Source organism: Agelaius tricolor, unplaced genomic scaffold (assembly GCF_023055355.1).
Source record: "Agelaius tricolor isolate 1412-34295 unplaced genomic scaffold, bAgeTri1.0.p SCAF_6, whole genome shotgun sequence".
In the NCBI taxonomy this organism is placed as follows: Eukaryota; Metazoa; Chordata; class Aves; order Passeriformes; family Icteridae; genus Agelaius; species Agelaius tricolor.
The window spans coordinates 47,414,179-47,426,250 of NW_027269266.1; the positions used below are offsets into that span (position 1 = coordinate 47,414,179).

General features: G+C 38.5%; 2 long non-coding RNA genes across 2 annotated transcripts in view; one reads left to right on the forward strand and one right to left on the reverse strand.

Annotated features, from left to right (window-relative positions):
• Positions 1 to 12,072, reverse strand: part of LOC139591258 (uncharacterized) — a 266,401-nt gene that overhangs the window by 227,111 nt on the left and 27,218 nt on the right. The window lies entirely within an intron of this gene.
• Positions 207 to 8,517, forward strand: LOC139591407 (uncharacterized). The gene is made up of 4 exons (XR_011679636.1): positions 207 to 422; positions 2,643 to 2,777; positions 3,249 to 3,312; positions 8,189 to 8,517. It is a non-coding gene; the product is annotated as an uncharacterized lncRNA (long non-coding RNA).

Below are 12,072 nucleotides of genomic sequence, written 5' to 3' on the forward strand. Positions count from 1 at the left end.
GTCAAGGCTGAGTTGCATGCTGTGGCTTTTTGTGTGCATTCATCTGTGCTTCTTTTCCATTTTTGACAATGTAATTCTAAGACTATTGGTATTTTTTCAGACAGAAAATTATAAAGTTAAAAAGGTAACTGTGCTTAGCAAACAGATAGGTCATAAACTAAATCGTACTACACTGTATCTCCTTATTTCTGTTAGAGGGTCCCATTCTTAGTACTTTTAAGGACTTTAGAGAGCAATTTGTGAGGAAAGTGGGGAAAAGATAATTTACACAATTTCGCCCATGCCTCTGTTTTGAAAATTGTTTTCAGTTATATATATAAAGTTGTCTGGAGATTGCTTTTCTTCCATCAACTGCCAGCAGCTTCGAGAAGCCACAGCACAGAAAGGGAAAGGAGAGGTACAGTGGGATCCCAGCCACAAAGGTAAATAATACAGTTCATCCAAAGATGATCCTACTTAATATTCTCAACTGACTTTTCAGAAGGGTCATATTAAAAAGAATATAGGCATTTTGGTGCAGAAACAATTAAAGCAAATTTCTTCTTCCATTCTTGCCTTCATGTCCAGATTAGTTGTAGAGATGAGGAAAGGAATATGTCTGCATAATATTGCATGTCTCTCAAATACATGTACAAACTGTGAAACTTTTTAAGTCTATATAAACCTGGTGTTCATCTGTGAGGGTATCTCTCTATGTTATCCAGCCTTTTGGAACAAGCTGCCCAGGGAAAAGGTGGAGTGGATGTATTTCAATGACATGTAGATGTAGTATTTTTACAAACACAGTGGACTTTGCAATGGTAGGATAATGATTTGACTCAATGGCCTTAAAAGTCCTTTCCAACCTAAATGATTCTACGATTCTAAAAGAAAGAAGAGCACCGGCATAAGAGCATGGTTTCTGATTGAAAAGGTGTACTTGGTTGTTATAGTAACTTGACTTTTGCAAATCTCACTTTGTGACAAAATAGAGGTCTTTTGCATTAGCACAGGATCTTTTGAGAAAAAATGTAAAATTATATGTGCAAGATATATAATTTGAGAAGTTAAAAAAATCTTCCCTTTGTCTTTGTAATCAAATTAAGGCAGCAAACACTTTCTGAGTCAGTGACAAAAGCAATAAAGCACATAAGTCTAAAAACTTTTTTAAGCTCCCCATAGATACAAATAGAGGAGAGACTTTTTCTGGCTTCTCAGCAGCAGAGGTAGTTTAGCTGTTGGGGGTGTTGAAGTCTCACACACGTTCAGATTCAATATTCTGCCAAGTTCCCTATCATGTAGTTTTCTTAATAGGCAGGGCATGGGGGAGAGGATTGAACATTTTATCAAAAAGACTCATAACAAGGTCTCTTTGGTTGACTTCCAAGTGTCCTTTGTAAGAGATCACATGCTTCTTTCCCTACTTCATAAGTTCTTTCTGAAAAAGGGAGATTTAATACACCTAGGGAGACAGGAGCATGTGTGAAAGTCTTGTCAACTGCTGACAAAGTGTCTTGATGCAGACATTAATTTGTAGAGTGTACTTGCTTTTGGGGGAAGATCAGTTTCACACATGTCCTGCTTATTTTTCTCTGACCTTTGAAGGCTAATTCAACATGTATACTTGATTAATTTCATGATCCTATCCAGTCTGCACAAAGTGCTCTGTTTGAGCATGTGTAATTAGCCATCTTTTCTTTGCTCTGCTCCTATAGCCTGAATGTAATGAGATACATAATGCTTTCCTAATGTGCTAGAAATTTTATAGGGTTTTTAACTGTCAGTTTGATTTGCTGTTACTGTATGTTCTTTCTGTAAATTGATCCATTCTTTCTCTCTCAACACCCCAGAAATTAAACCTTTAAAAAAGCATTCTTTTCATCCACATCTAGCTAATATATAAAATCATATATAACACCACCACAGAATGCATATGCACAAGCACACATGCAGAACACATGTCTAATAAAAAATTTCCTCTCAGTATGCTTCCCTGATGCCATATTTGGGTGTTAAATTCAAGCAAAATTCCCCAGACCAAACATTATTCTCCAACTCAGATTTGCATATGTACAATCGACAGAGTGGGCAGTCAACACCCAGTCTCCCACCTTATCCATAAAAAACGTGTTCTGTTTCTGGGACTGATGTCTCAGTTTTGCCTTCAGTTGCACATGCACAAACCAACAGACAATGAAGGTGCCTGTTGAGGCTGATGCATGTTTCTCTCACAAGAGCTGCAGAAGCAAAGGTCTCCAGTTTGGCAGAAGAAAGAACTCCATTTTGATCTGCTCAGTAAACATGATGCACATATCCCGGTCTAGATTTTCACTGCATGTTGAACCTGAGACAATATTTTGGACACCAGCAACAAGTTTTCTACAGCCTGATTATGGGTAGGGAGTACAGTGCTCTTTTTCACAGCTTAACAACAATCTTTCCTGAAACATTACTTCCTTTAAAACTTCCAGAAAAAGAAAATGTCACAGGTATCACAATTATTGTAGCGACATAATGATTAAGGAATCTTCACAACAATCCTGAAGTTCATGCTATTAGGATCAAATAACAAGCCCTTCACCAGCATAATGAGCACTTACTCAAATAAAAGGACAATTTATTTTTTTCAACTCTTCTTTAACAAAAGCCTGCCCCTTCCACAGATCTATCTTCTCACAAAAGCCAGAGAGATACAACAGTCTTTAACATGATTTGCACCAGACTCTATAGCCTAAGACATCAGGAATAAGAAATGTGACCTTCTGATTCACAGCCTCATGGTCCAGTTCATAGATCATGTAAGTAAATATATTTTATATGTGTCTGGGAAGAAATATTGTTTCATGCATAAAGTTATTGTAACCTCCTGAAAAATGTTGTAACTTGTGGAAAGGGCAGTAAAGGCACTTAATGAAAGAGACTGCAAATAAATCTCTATTCCTCTGGAATAATGACTAAACAATCAGAAGATTGATTTTACAGTTTAATGTTTAATCAAAATGACTCATGCTCCAAAAAGTAAATTCTTTGTCTAATTTTTAATCAGCTCAAAGATGAACCATTCTGTAAATGTTTTCTCGCATTGCTCTTCTGCATTTACACCACAAATGCTCCAGCCTTCCTCAGGATTGAAAAGGTGTTTTATCATGATCAAAGACTGCATATCTACTGCACTGACTACATCTGTGCTGTCCAAGGAGTGAACGCTTTGCTTCAGCTTAGCCACTCGTAAGATTGTGAAATTATATTGATTTATTCATATTTTTCAGAGGGTGAGGATTAGCTGCCCAGGAGGACTAAATGCTGGACTGTTCCCCTATGAAGAATCCAGCTGTAAGTTTGCAAATACTTGTTTGCTTAAGAGAAATCCACATTTAAATACCTCTCGTTTTGCTAGGAGAATTTATTTTCAGGAGAACTGGGTGAAATTTCTCTCTATTTCTACTTTAAACATAATAAATCTTTACAAGAAAGAATTCATTTCAATTCTAGGAGCAGTGTGGACCAATGGTTTGTACATTCCTTCTCCAGGCATTGGGAATCTGCACATAGATTGTGCATACATGTAAACACATGTTAAGTCATGGGATCTTGTAACAGTACTTGGCTGTTCTGCTAATTCCTCATGATAGATAAACAATGTTTTTCTCACTGACACTGCTCAGAAAGTAGATAATGCAGAAAGGTTCTTTCAAGCAAGAAAGGAAAGAAGGAACTTGGAGGAAGGAACAAAAGAAAGACTATGTACCCTAAAGGAAGCTACACTAATCATCACAAGTCCCAAAAATATTTAGAAACTAGGGTTTGTGTGTGTAGCTACCTGCCCAACACACAAATTTGTTACTTAAATTACAATCACAAGCCAAACAGAGTGTGGAGATAAGAATTTAGGCAATGCCAATTGTTTCTGTTTGGTTTTAAAATGTATTTTCTAATCTGGTTTAACTTTTTATATATAGCATGTATCTGTCTGTGGTATCTCCTTTGTGCTTCACTGTCTTTCTAGTCTGTTTACCTGTCATTTATGCTCTCCAGTATCTGCTTCAGTTTTACACAGTGGCTTTTCCTGCATTCTTTTGTGTCATCCTGCACCTATGCTCCTTTTTCCATATCATTTCCAAAATGCAAAGCAAGATTTTATTTGAAAGAGGGCAAAATAATTCGCCCATCTCTATCACTGCCTTGAGATTTTTGAGACAGCTAAAGGCAGTATTTCAGAAAATAACTTAGCTCCAGTTCAATCTTAACACTGTAGTTGTTAAGATTGAACAATCTTAACTTTTAGCCAGTCTGCATAAATATCTCCATCTCTAAGTAGAAATTATGTTTCACTTCCAGGTCTAAATACCCCTTCATGGTGTCTGTCCCACCGAGGCAGCACTAGTGCTGCTTTAGTTGTGTGCCGGAGAAGCAGCGCCCTCTCTGACACCTGAATCACTTCCTCACACCACACTCTGCATTCTCTTTTCTGGTGCAGTTCTCTGCAGAGGAGGAACCCTTGTCAGCTCCCATTTCTGCCAGAATTTTTGCTAAGCTTTAGGCCTGAATGTTTTTCTTCCCTAATCTGATCCCACTCCTTCACAGAAATGCTATGTCTTTTGGATTTAAGCGTATTGGCTGTGTTACAGTTCCAGTCTGATTTGTGTGTGGCAGAAAATCTGCTTTCATGATTTGCTTAGTTCTCCATTTGTTTTCCTCTCAGCTATAAATAAACAGTGCAAATGGCATATCTTTCTGAACTGCTCCTCCCTGTCCCATGCCAGGGACAGGAGGAAAGGGGTGTGAGGGTGCAGAGAGAATCCATCCACAACATGAGACAGGACAACTGAGAAAATTAATATAGAGGATGGCATATTTTGGGGCAGTTGGTGTCTTCAGGAACAAGATAAGGACAAATGTTTTCTTTTGTCAATTCCTGCGAATGTGATTTCACTGTCAAAAGCGAGCTGTTCTCCTTGGCACATTAGGAACTGAAAAAACAGTAGAAACACCAGTAGTGAGTAAAGCACTCAGAAAGGGAGTTGGGGGGAGAACATTAGCTCAGCTCTTTACTACATGATATGTCTTGAAGACAGACCAAAGAGTGGATTATTATTGCCATCTCAGAAGCCAAACCCATCCGTGATCTTCATGTGAGAAACACATTCCAAAGTTTTCTTGAGAAGCACTGCAGAGACCACAACTCTTTTGTGACTGGGTGTGACTTGACAGACATGAAGTGTTCTGCTAGCAATCCATCAGAAACTAAACAGGCAAGTGTGAAGTGTTGAGGATAGCAAACAAATGTGTTTATGTAGCTGTACACTGTGCAGCAATGACTGGCAAAGAGAGGTTTTACAAACTGAGGTCTCTGTGATCTTGAATTGCATGGTCTGGGAACATGCAGCTCCTGGTGGTCTTGTACTTATGGAAGTCAGGGGACAGGAACACAACTCTTCTAGAGCATATATATATATATATATATATATATATATATATATATATATATATATATATATCCTAAAAGGATTTTTCAAAACTATTCTTCAAGGCTGGTTTGGATATCTCTCCTTTTTGCATTACATCAGCATGTGCAGCTCTGTTTGAGCACCCCCCTTCCCTTAAAACCAAATTCCCAGTTGCCTAGAAATATTGCCCACCTGTTTTTTGGGTTTGTTTTTTTTTTAAAGTAAATTGGAAAACACAAAGGGACAGCCAGGGTCTCATTGGCAAATTTGGGGAGTGTTGCTTTCATCACTGAAGAAAATAATCAGTCAGACTTGGCAGAAGCAGGAGGGATTAGGTCATTGTCCAACAGGAAAAGATCCCTTCTACTTAGCTGGATGTTACCAAACATTTTTATTTTCACACACAAGATGAGCAAGCATCAAGCCAGTTCATCTAGTATTAAACAATAGAGGCTCAAATGTTTAGCATAGCTACCTTACAATTCTTTCTTTCTGCTGATAACCAAGAGGCAATGAGCTGAAAAATCAATGAATATCATGTCAATTCAATGTGTATCAATGTTGTGACACAGTTGTTATGTAAGATGAGTTTCAGACACAAATAGTATAAACTTTCCATGTTGAAGCTAGGGCACTTAGCTAACACTTTGGAAAATAACACTGAAGTTAGAGTAACTGTAGATATTGGGGAATAAAGGAGAGAGGACCCTCCAGTAAGTCCTTTCAGTCCCCAGATTCTGCTAACTGATTTCTGCTAACAAGATAGAAAGGCTTTAGAATTATTATTATTATCCTTCATTCATAAAACCACTACTGTAAGGGGTGTATATTACCCTAAAAAGCACGAGATTTTATAAAACTTGCCCATACTTACAACAAAACTTCCTACCAGAAATTGTATTGGTCCTTTCCTCCCTCTGGCATACCAATTTCTCAGGTCTATCAACTGCTCAGCCATTCAATAAGCCAAATAAATGTCTGCTTAGGTCCACTGATTTTTCTCATTTTAGAGGTAAGACAGATTTGAGGACTGAGTTAAGCTTGATTTCCCTGATGGATGATGCCATGCCCATGCCCCAAAACAAGTTTCAGAAAATTCTATATTTGGCTTAAGAGTCAGTATTATCCATATTGAAACATCAGCATTTCAAGCTGTGCAGCAAAATGAAGTTTGTATGCATAAAGAACAAAAAAACCTCACTTCCTAAAATCCGTAAAATGCGGGAAAAAAGAGAATTCCTGTGGCTGTCTTGCTCATTTCTTGACTGACTGATATTTGTTGTTACAAAGGAGGGCACGGAGGATTAGCCAGAGCAATTTGTTGATCACACAGGCATCCTACATCCAGTGTTATTCTCCATTAATGGACTAGTGGACTAGCAGAAAATGAATAACAGGGCCACACACAGCTGACTGCTGTGTACAAAGCAAGACTGGCTGTCACACTTATAAAAGAGTAATGACCAGAAATAGAAGGAAATAAGCAACTTTATCCAGACTTTTTCAAATTAAAGGGGCACCAAGAAATTAATCTCTTATTTTACACTATGTAAGCGAAGCAATGTTTACACAAAGAGATGATGCCCCAGGACATGAACTAGCTGCTGCTGAAATTTAGAAGAAAAGTTCTGCTGAGAATCTCATCCTTAACTGACTGTGAAAATATTTCTTGCACCTTTCACATAGGCATCTGCCTCTGTGCACCCTGAGAGGACACTATAGTCTAACTATAGCAAATGTAAGCTACTGATAAATTATTTTCCTTATTTTGAGTGACTCAGTGAGACCATAGCCTGAAAATTTCAGAAGTACCTTTACGTGCTTTCTTGTGTGCCAAACCATTGATTGGATGGGTCACTACCCAACTGGCTGTGCCTTGCATTCTTTTTCTGACTCTTCTCATAACAGCTGACTCTTTTCTCATAACAATAAATCCTACAACAGACCGCGCAGAAGTGCTTGGAGAGCCATGCCGACACTCAAAAACGCCAGTCTGGTGTGACAGTCATTTGGAGTTCCTAAGTCAGCTTTAAAATGCTCTGCTGGAAGGTCTGGAAAAACAAGGTGCCCCTGCTGAAGATGTAACCCACTCACAAAATGGAGGACAGGGGTGGTAAGGGGTATTCAGTAATGTCCCCATAACCGATGTTCAAGCAGCTATGCCCACCTACCATAGCAAACTTATTCATCTGCTGAAAATAAACAATGACACCTGACTATACAAATTGTATGTGCCCTTCAGAAGATAAGCAAAAGGTGTTTTATTTGTCAGGCCTGCAGAAGCTGATAGTCGAAAACCTGTTCCCTCTTCCTACTTCCATTCCCTTTTCTTATTCTTTCTCCAGCAGGAGCTTCCTCAGAGCCAGTACTCTCTTACACTGCAGAAGAAAAAGTAAAAATATGCCTCTGAATAATCTCCATCTCTTTTGCTTATGTCTGTTCTTCACTTTAAATTTTTGTCCCTTTCCCCTTGATGTCCCTTCATCTCTTTCAGCCCTTACTGGTCTTGCTCTTTCTTACCCTATTTCTGACTGCTGTCCACCTAACTGCTCAGACATTATTTTCCATCTCCCAAATTTCCAAACAGCTAAATCTAACACTTCTTCACCCTTCCATGAGCCTTCTTACCCATCTATCATCTGCCTAGAAAAGGAGGTAGTAGCTACCACTTCTTGATGCTGTGTTTCCTTGTTGGAGATTTTTCACTTTTTTTCCTTTCTCCCAGTTCCCACTCTGCACACCCACTTTGTTGTCTGTTCCAGAGTTGGAGAAACCTAAGAAGAATGGTGGATAACCTCCCATGAGAAGAGGCTGAGTGCAGGCCTGTCTTCAATGCACAGAGAAGGCAACTAAGAAATCAGTCACTGAAAGAGCAATGATGGAGATATATCACAAACCAGACAAAAGGCTTCAGAGTGGTTAAACCTCAGCTGAAAAGTCAGGCAGATTTTCTTCCCAATAGGACCAAGCAGGTAACCAGCCTGGCAGCTCATTTAGCCATGGAAAGGTATCTCATCTAATAAGTGCAAAAAGATTTGGTTTAGACAGGGACGCTTTTGCAAAATCAAATCAGCCATTAAAACACCCCCAAACCTCCAAAAACCTTAAGTCTCATTGATTAAAAAAAAAATAATCATCTACCTGAAAGCTGTCTAGGAGAGAACATGTCACAGGGGAGAAAGAGTTGTCACAGACATCTGCAGGAAACAGACATCACACCTGCATCTTTCTGACAGAAGTTCAGTATTAGACTATTCCTATCTCCATTTCATACTAGCTACTGTTGAGATCAGATGGGTTTTTAGAGGATTCTGCCTTAATACCACCAGTAGTTTAGGACCATGAAATGGAGAAAATGAACCAGTGCTGTAGCCAAAGGCTTGATGTTTTTTTTCTCACTATTAGATTTTTTAAAATTTGCATTGCATAGTCAGTTAAAGTTCTTACACAAACTGAGGAAAAAACCAGTAATTTCTTGTATCTTGGTATTTCCCTTTAGAACATGGACATGGTTTTATATACCCTGCGTACAGAAAATATTGCAGAAAAAGAAAATGCTACATTGCAGGTAAATCTTACATATACAGAAATTAAATCATTTTTTTATTCATCCAGATGACACAAAGCCACATTGAAACATTTTTACTCCAATTAATGACACCATTTCACAAGAACTCCCATTGACTCTAACTGGACTATTCAATTAAAGCTGACTCCAAACTCCTGGCATTGCAGCCAAGGGTTGCATTGACTTCACATTTCAAATCAACCCTTGCTAAAATAGTGTCCAGCATGAGGAGTGTCAGAATTCAGCTCATAATGAAGGAGTTATGGGAAGTTAGCTCCATTTCTATCCTCACACTGTGAAAGGTGCCTGGCTGATGTACAGGATGAAACCTATGCATCAGATGGTTAGGGTGAAATCAGCCATTAAATTAAGGACAGGAAGGGATATTCCTTTCCTGTTCACATTGGAAAGAGACCAACAGGGGGTCAAAGAAGGTATTTGCTTTCCTCTGTACTAATGAGACATTGTCCTCTTTTAAGGAGTGCATCTAATGTCATTTCAGGGAGCTATGACACCAATGACAACCACAGTCATTCTTCTTTCCTTCCTGTGGCAGGTGGCAATTTTGAGATGTTCTATTCTTGTCCTCAAGTGAGTCTTGGAGGTAGTAGGAAAAATTCTGGAAGTCACCAAGTACTACCACACTCAGGGAGGCATCCTGATTATTTTGGAACTGGAAAAGTGAATTAGTCCTAGTCATAACTGGTCTTTCTATGTGTGGTTGTACCTGTGTGCAGTGTATGCAGCACTACAGAAGAGGGTGGAGTAGTTTGAGATGCTGTAATTCTTAGTTGTGTGGTCTGTTTTGCTGGGTTTTATTGTAAGAGCTTCTTTCCTGTTCTATTTGGTGTAAATGACAAAATGAAGCCATGGTTAAAAAATAAACCAGCTCCAGTCGTCAGGAGCATTGTAATGCACACTCACATCTTGACAGTTTTTCACAGCTTTCCAGTGTAGGAGGAGAGTGCGTGCCACTAGAGCTGTAAATATAGTTTTTAGAGAAGGTTCGTGCTACTTTTTGGCCTACATGTATTTGAGAAACAAAATTGAGTATGGGCATACTGAATTTTTTGAACAGGACATTGTAAAAATATGAAACAACAAGGAAATTAGAGCTCAGAAATCACAGAAAATTAAAACTCAATCTAAGCAAGGAAAAAAAAAAGAGTAGAAGAGGCAGAGGTATATTCAATATAGAGAGCTGTTAAAGCAAGGATAATGGCTTTACAAGGAGATTTTAATTCAAAAGGATAATGAAAAAGAAAACAAAGAGGTAATAATCATCCATCCATCTCAGCACAAATAGTTGTTTTGTACTGCGTGTGAAGATTTCATCTGTGATATAATTTGCTAAACATACAATATTCCTGCTATTAATATGCATTTGCCTGCAATGAGGAACAAAACCTGAAGTATAAATTGGAATATAGTTTTTTTAAAAAATACCTAAACAGCTACTACTTGAGTCTGCGAGACCAGCAACAAAATTCCAATGAAGTCCTTACAAAAGAGACAACAAGAGGTCACAGAAATGTCAAATGCAGAACCTTTTATGTGATATGCTCCAGCCACCCAGCAACATTGCAAGCTGCCAAACCAAGCCTGAGCAGAGAGGATATTGCAAACCATATCACATCATTTCAGTAATATGCACCAGTCTTGACTTGAAAGAGGACAATCTTGGTGCTTATCAAAACCTTAAAATTTTGCTCACATTGACAGTAAGACAGAAGAGTGGAAGCATCTTTCTCAATGACTTTGGGAAAATTAAGATTTCAGAAATTCAGTGAGATTACTGATAAACCCTTCAGTGCTTTTTAAACAGCTATTTCTGCTTAGGTTGTCACTATTCTAATCAGTATGTCAGAGGGCAAATGCCTTGTAGCAGACCAGTTGTACTTAACCCAATTCTACCAAAATAAGTAAGTAGCCTGCAATCATTTCTCACTATACATAGGTTAGCCCTCAAGAAAAAAAATGCATATAAATACCTTATGTGTATGTGTGACCTCATACATAGTAATGTTTCTGAGGAAAAAATATCAAAAAGCAAAAAAACTACTGAAATCTGAGGTCCAAGTTCAACAAATCACCAGGCAAGTTCCTAACTCTATGTTCTGCTAATAGTTTTCATTTACATTTTGATACCAAGCAGTCTTAAAAAAAAAACAAAAGGAAAAAAGCTGAAGACATCACAACAGTGTCATTTTCTTCAATCATACTATCTCCCCATGAGAACAAAATCATACTGAGAATCACGAGAGCCGTGTGGGTTATGATAGTAGTGAAAATCCCTCTCCTTCACTCTATCTAAAAAGATATCAAAGGAAATTGTCTACTGCACATTGTGGGCATAATCCACTATTACTTTTACAGTAATGCTGAAGGACTCTGCAGAGGAAACGTTAAACACAACACTGTTGCTTTTACAACCTCTAGTGCTGTGGATGCACTGCTTATTTCTTTGGGTTCTTGAAACATTGCATAAAAATATATGGATGGCTCCCCAGGTTCACTCCAGAGATTCACCTCATCTGTAGCCTGTTTTCAGATGGCTGCCAGAAGAAGATGATGGGGGAAATAGAGCTGTAAAACGCACATGCAGCAGGGTGATCCTTCCCCTGGCACACCTTCCAGCTTCCTTAAGTGAAGATAGATTTTGAATGGGTGTTTAACAGATCTAGATTTCACGGTGGTGAAATCCCATGTGTGCTGTTTTGACAACCCAGTTTGTAACCTCTGGTCTAACCCCAGCGTGGTAAGAAGTATGACACAGTGGTTTAACACTGCACATTTTCTCAGTGGATCAGTATACATATCCAGGACAGGAATTTCTTGGTCCTCAAAATTATACTGCTACCAGCAGGATACTTAGCACCAACATGTAATTCATTGTCCCTTCTCGGCCTGTGTATCTTTCAATCTTTGCATAAGACAGTATCTCTTTATACTTCCATCTATTAACTCTATTTTGAATGGGGGGATTCATGTTCTTTTCTGTCTTTACCACTGGGGGAAGAAAATAAGACCTCAGTCATCCTCACTGCCTTTGGTAGGATTGCTCTCCCAGATTTCTGT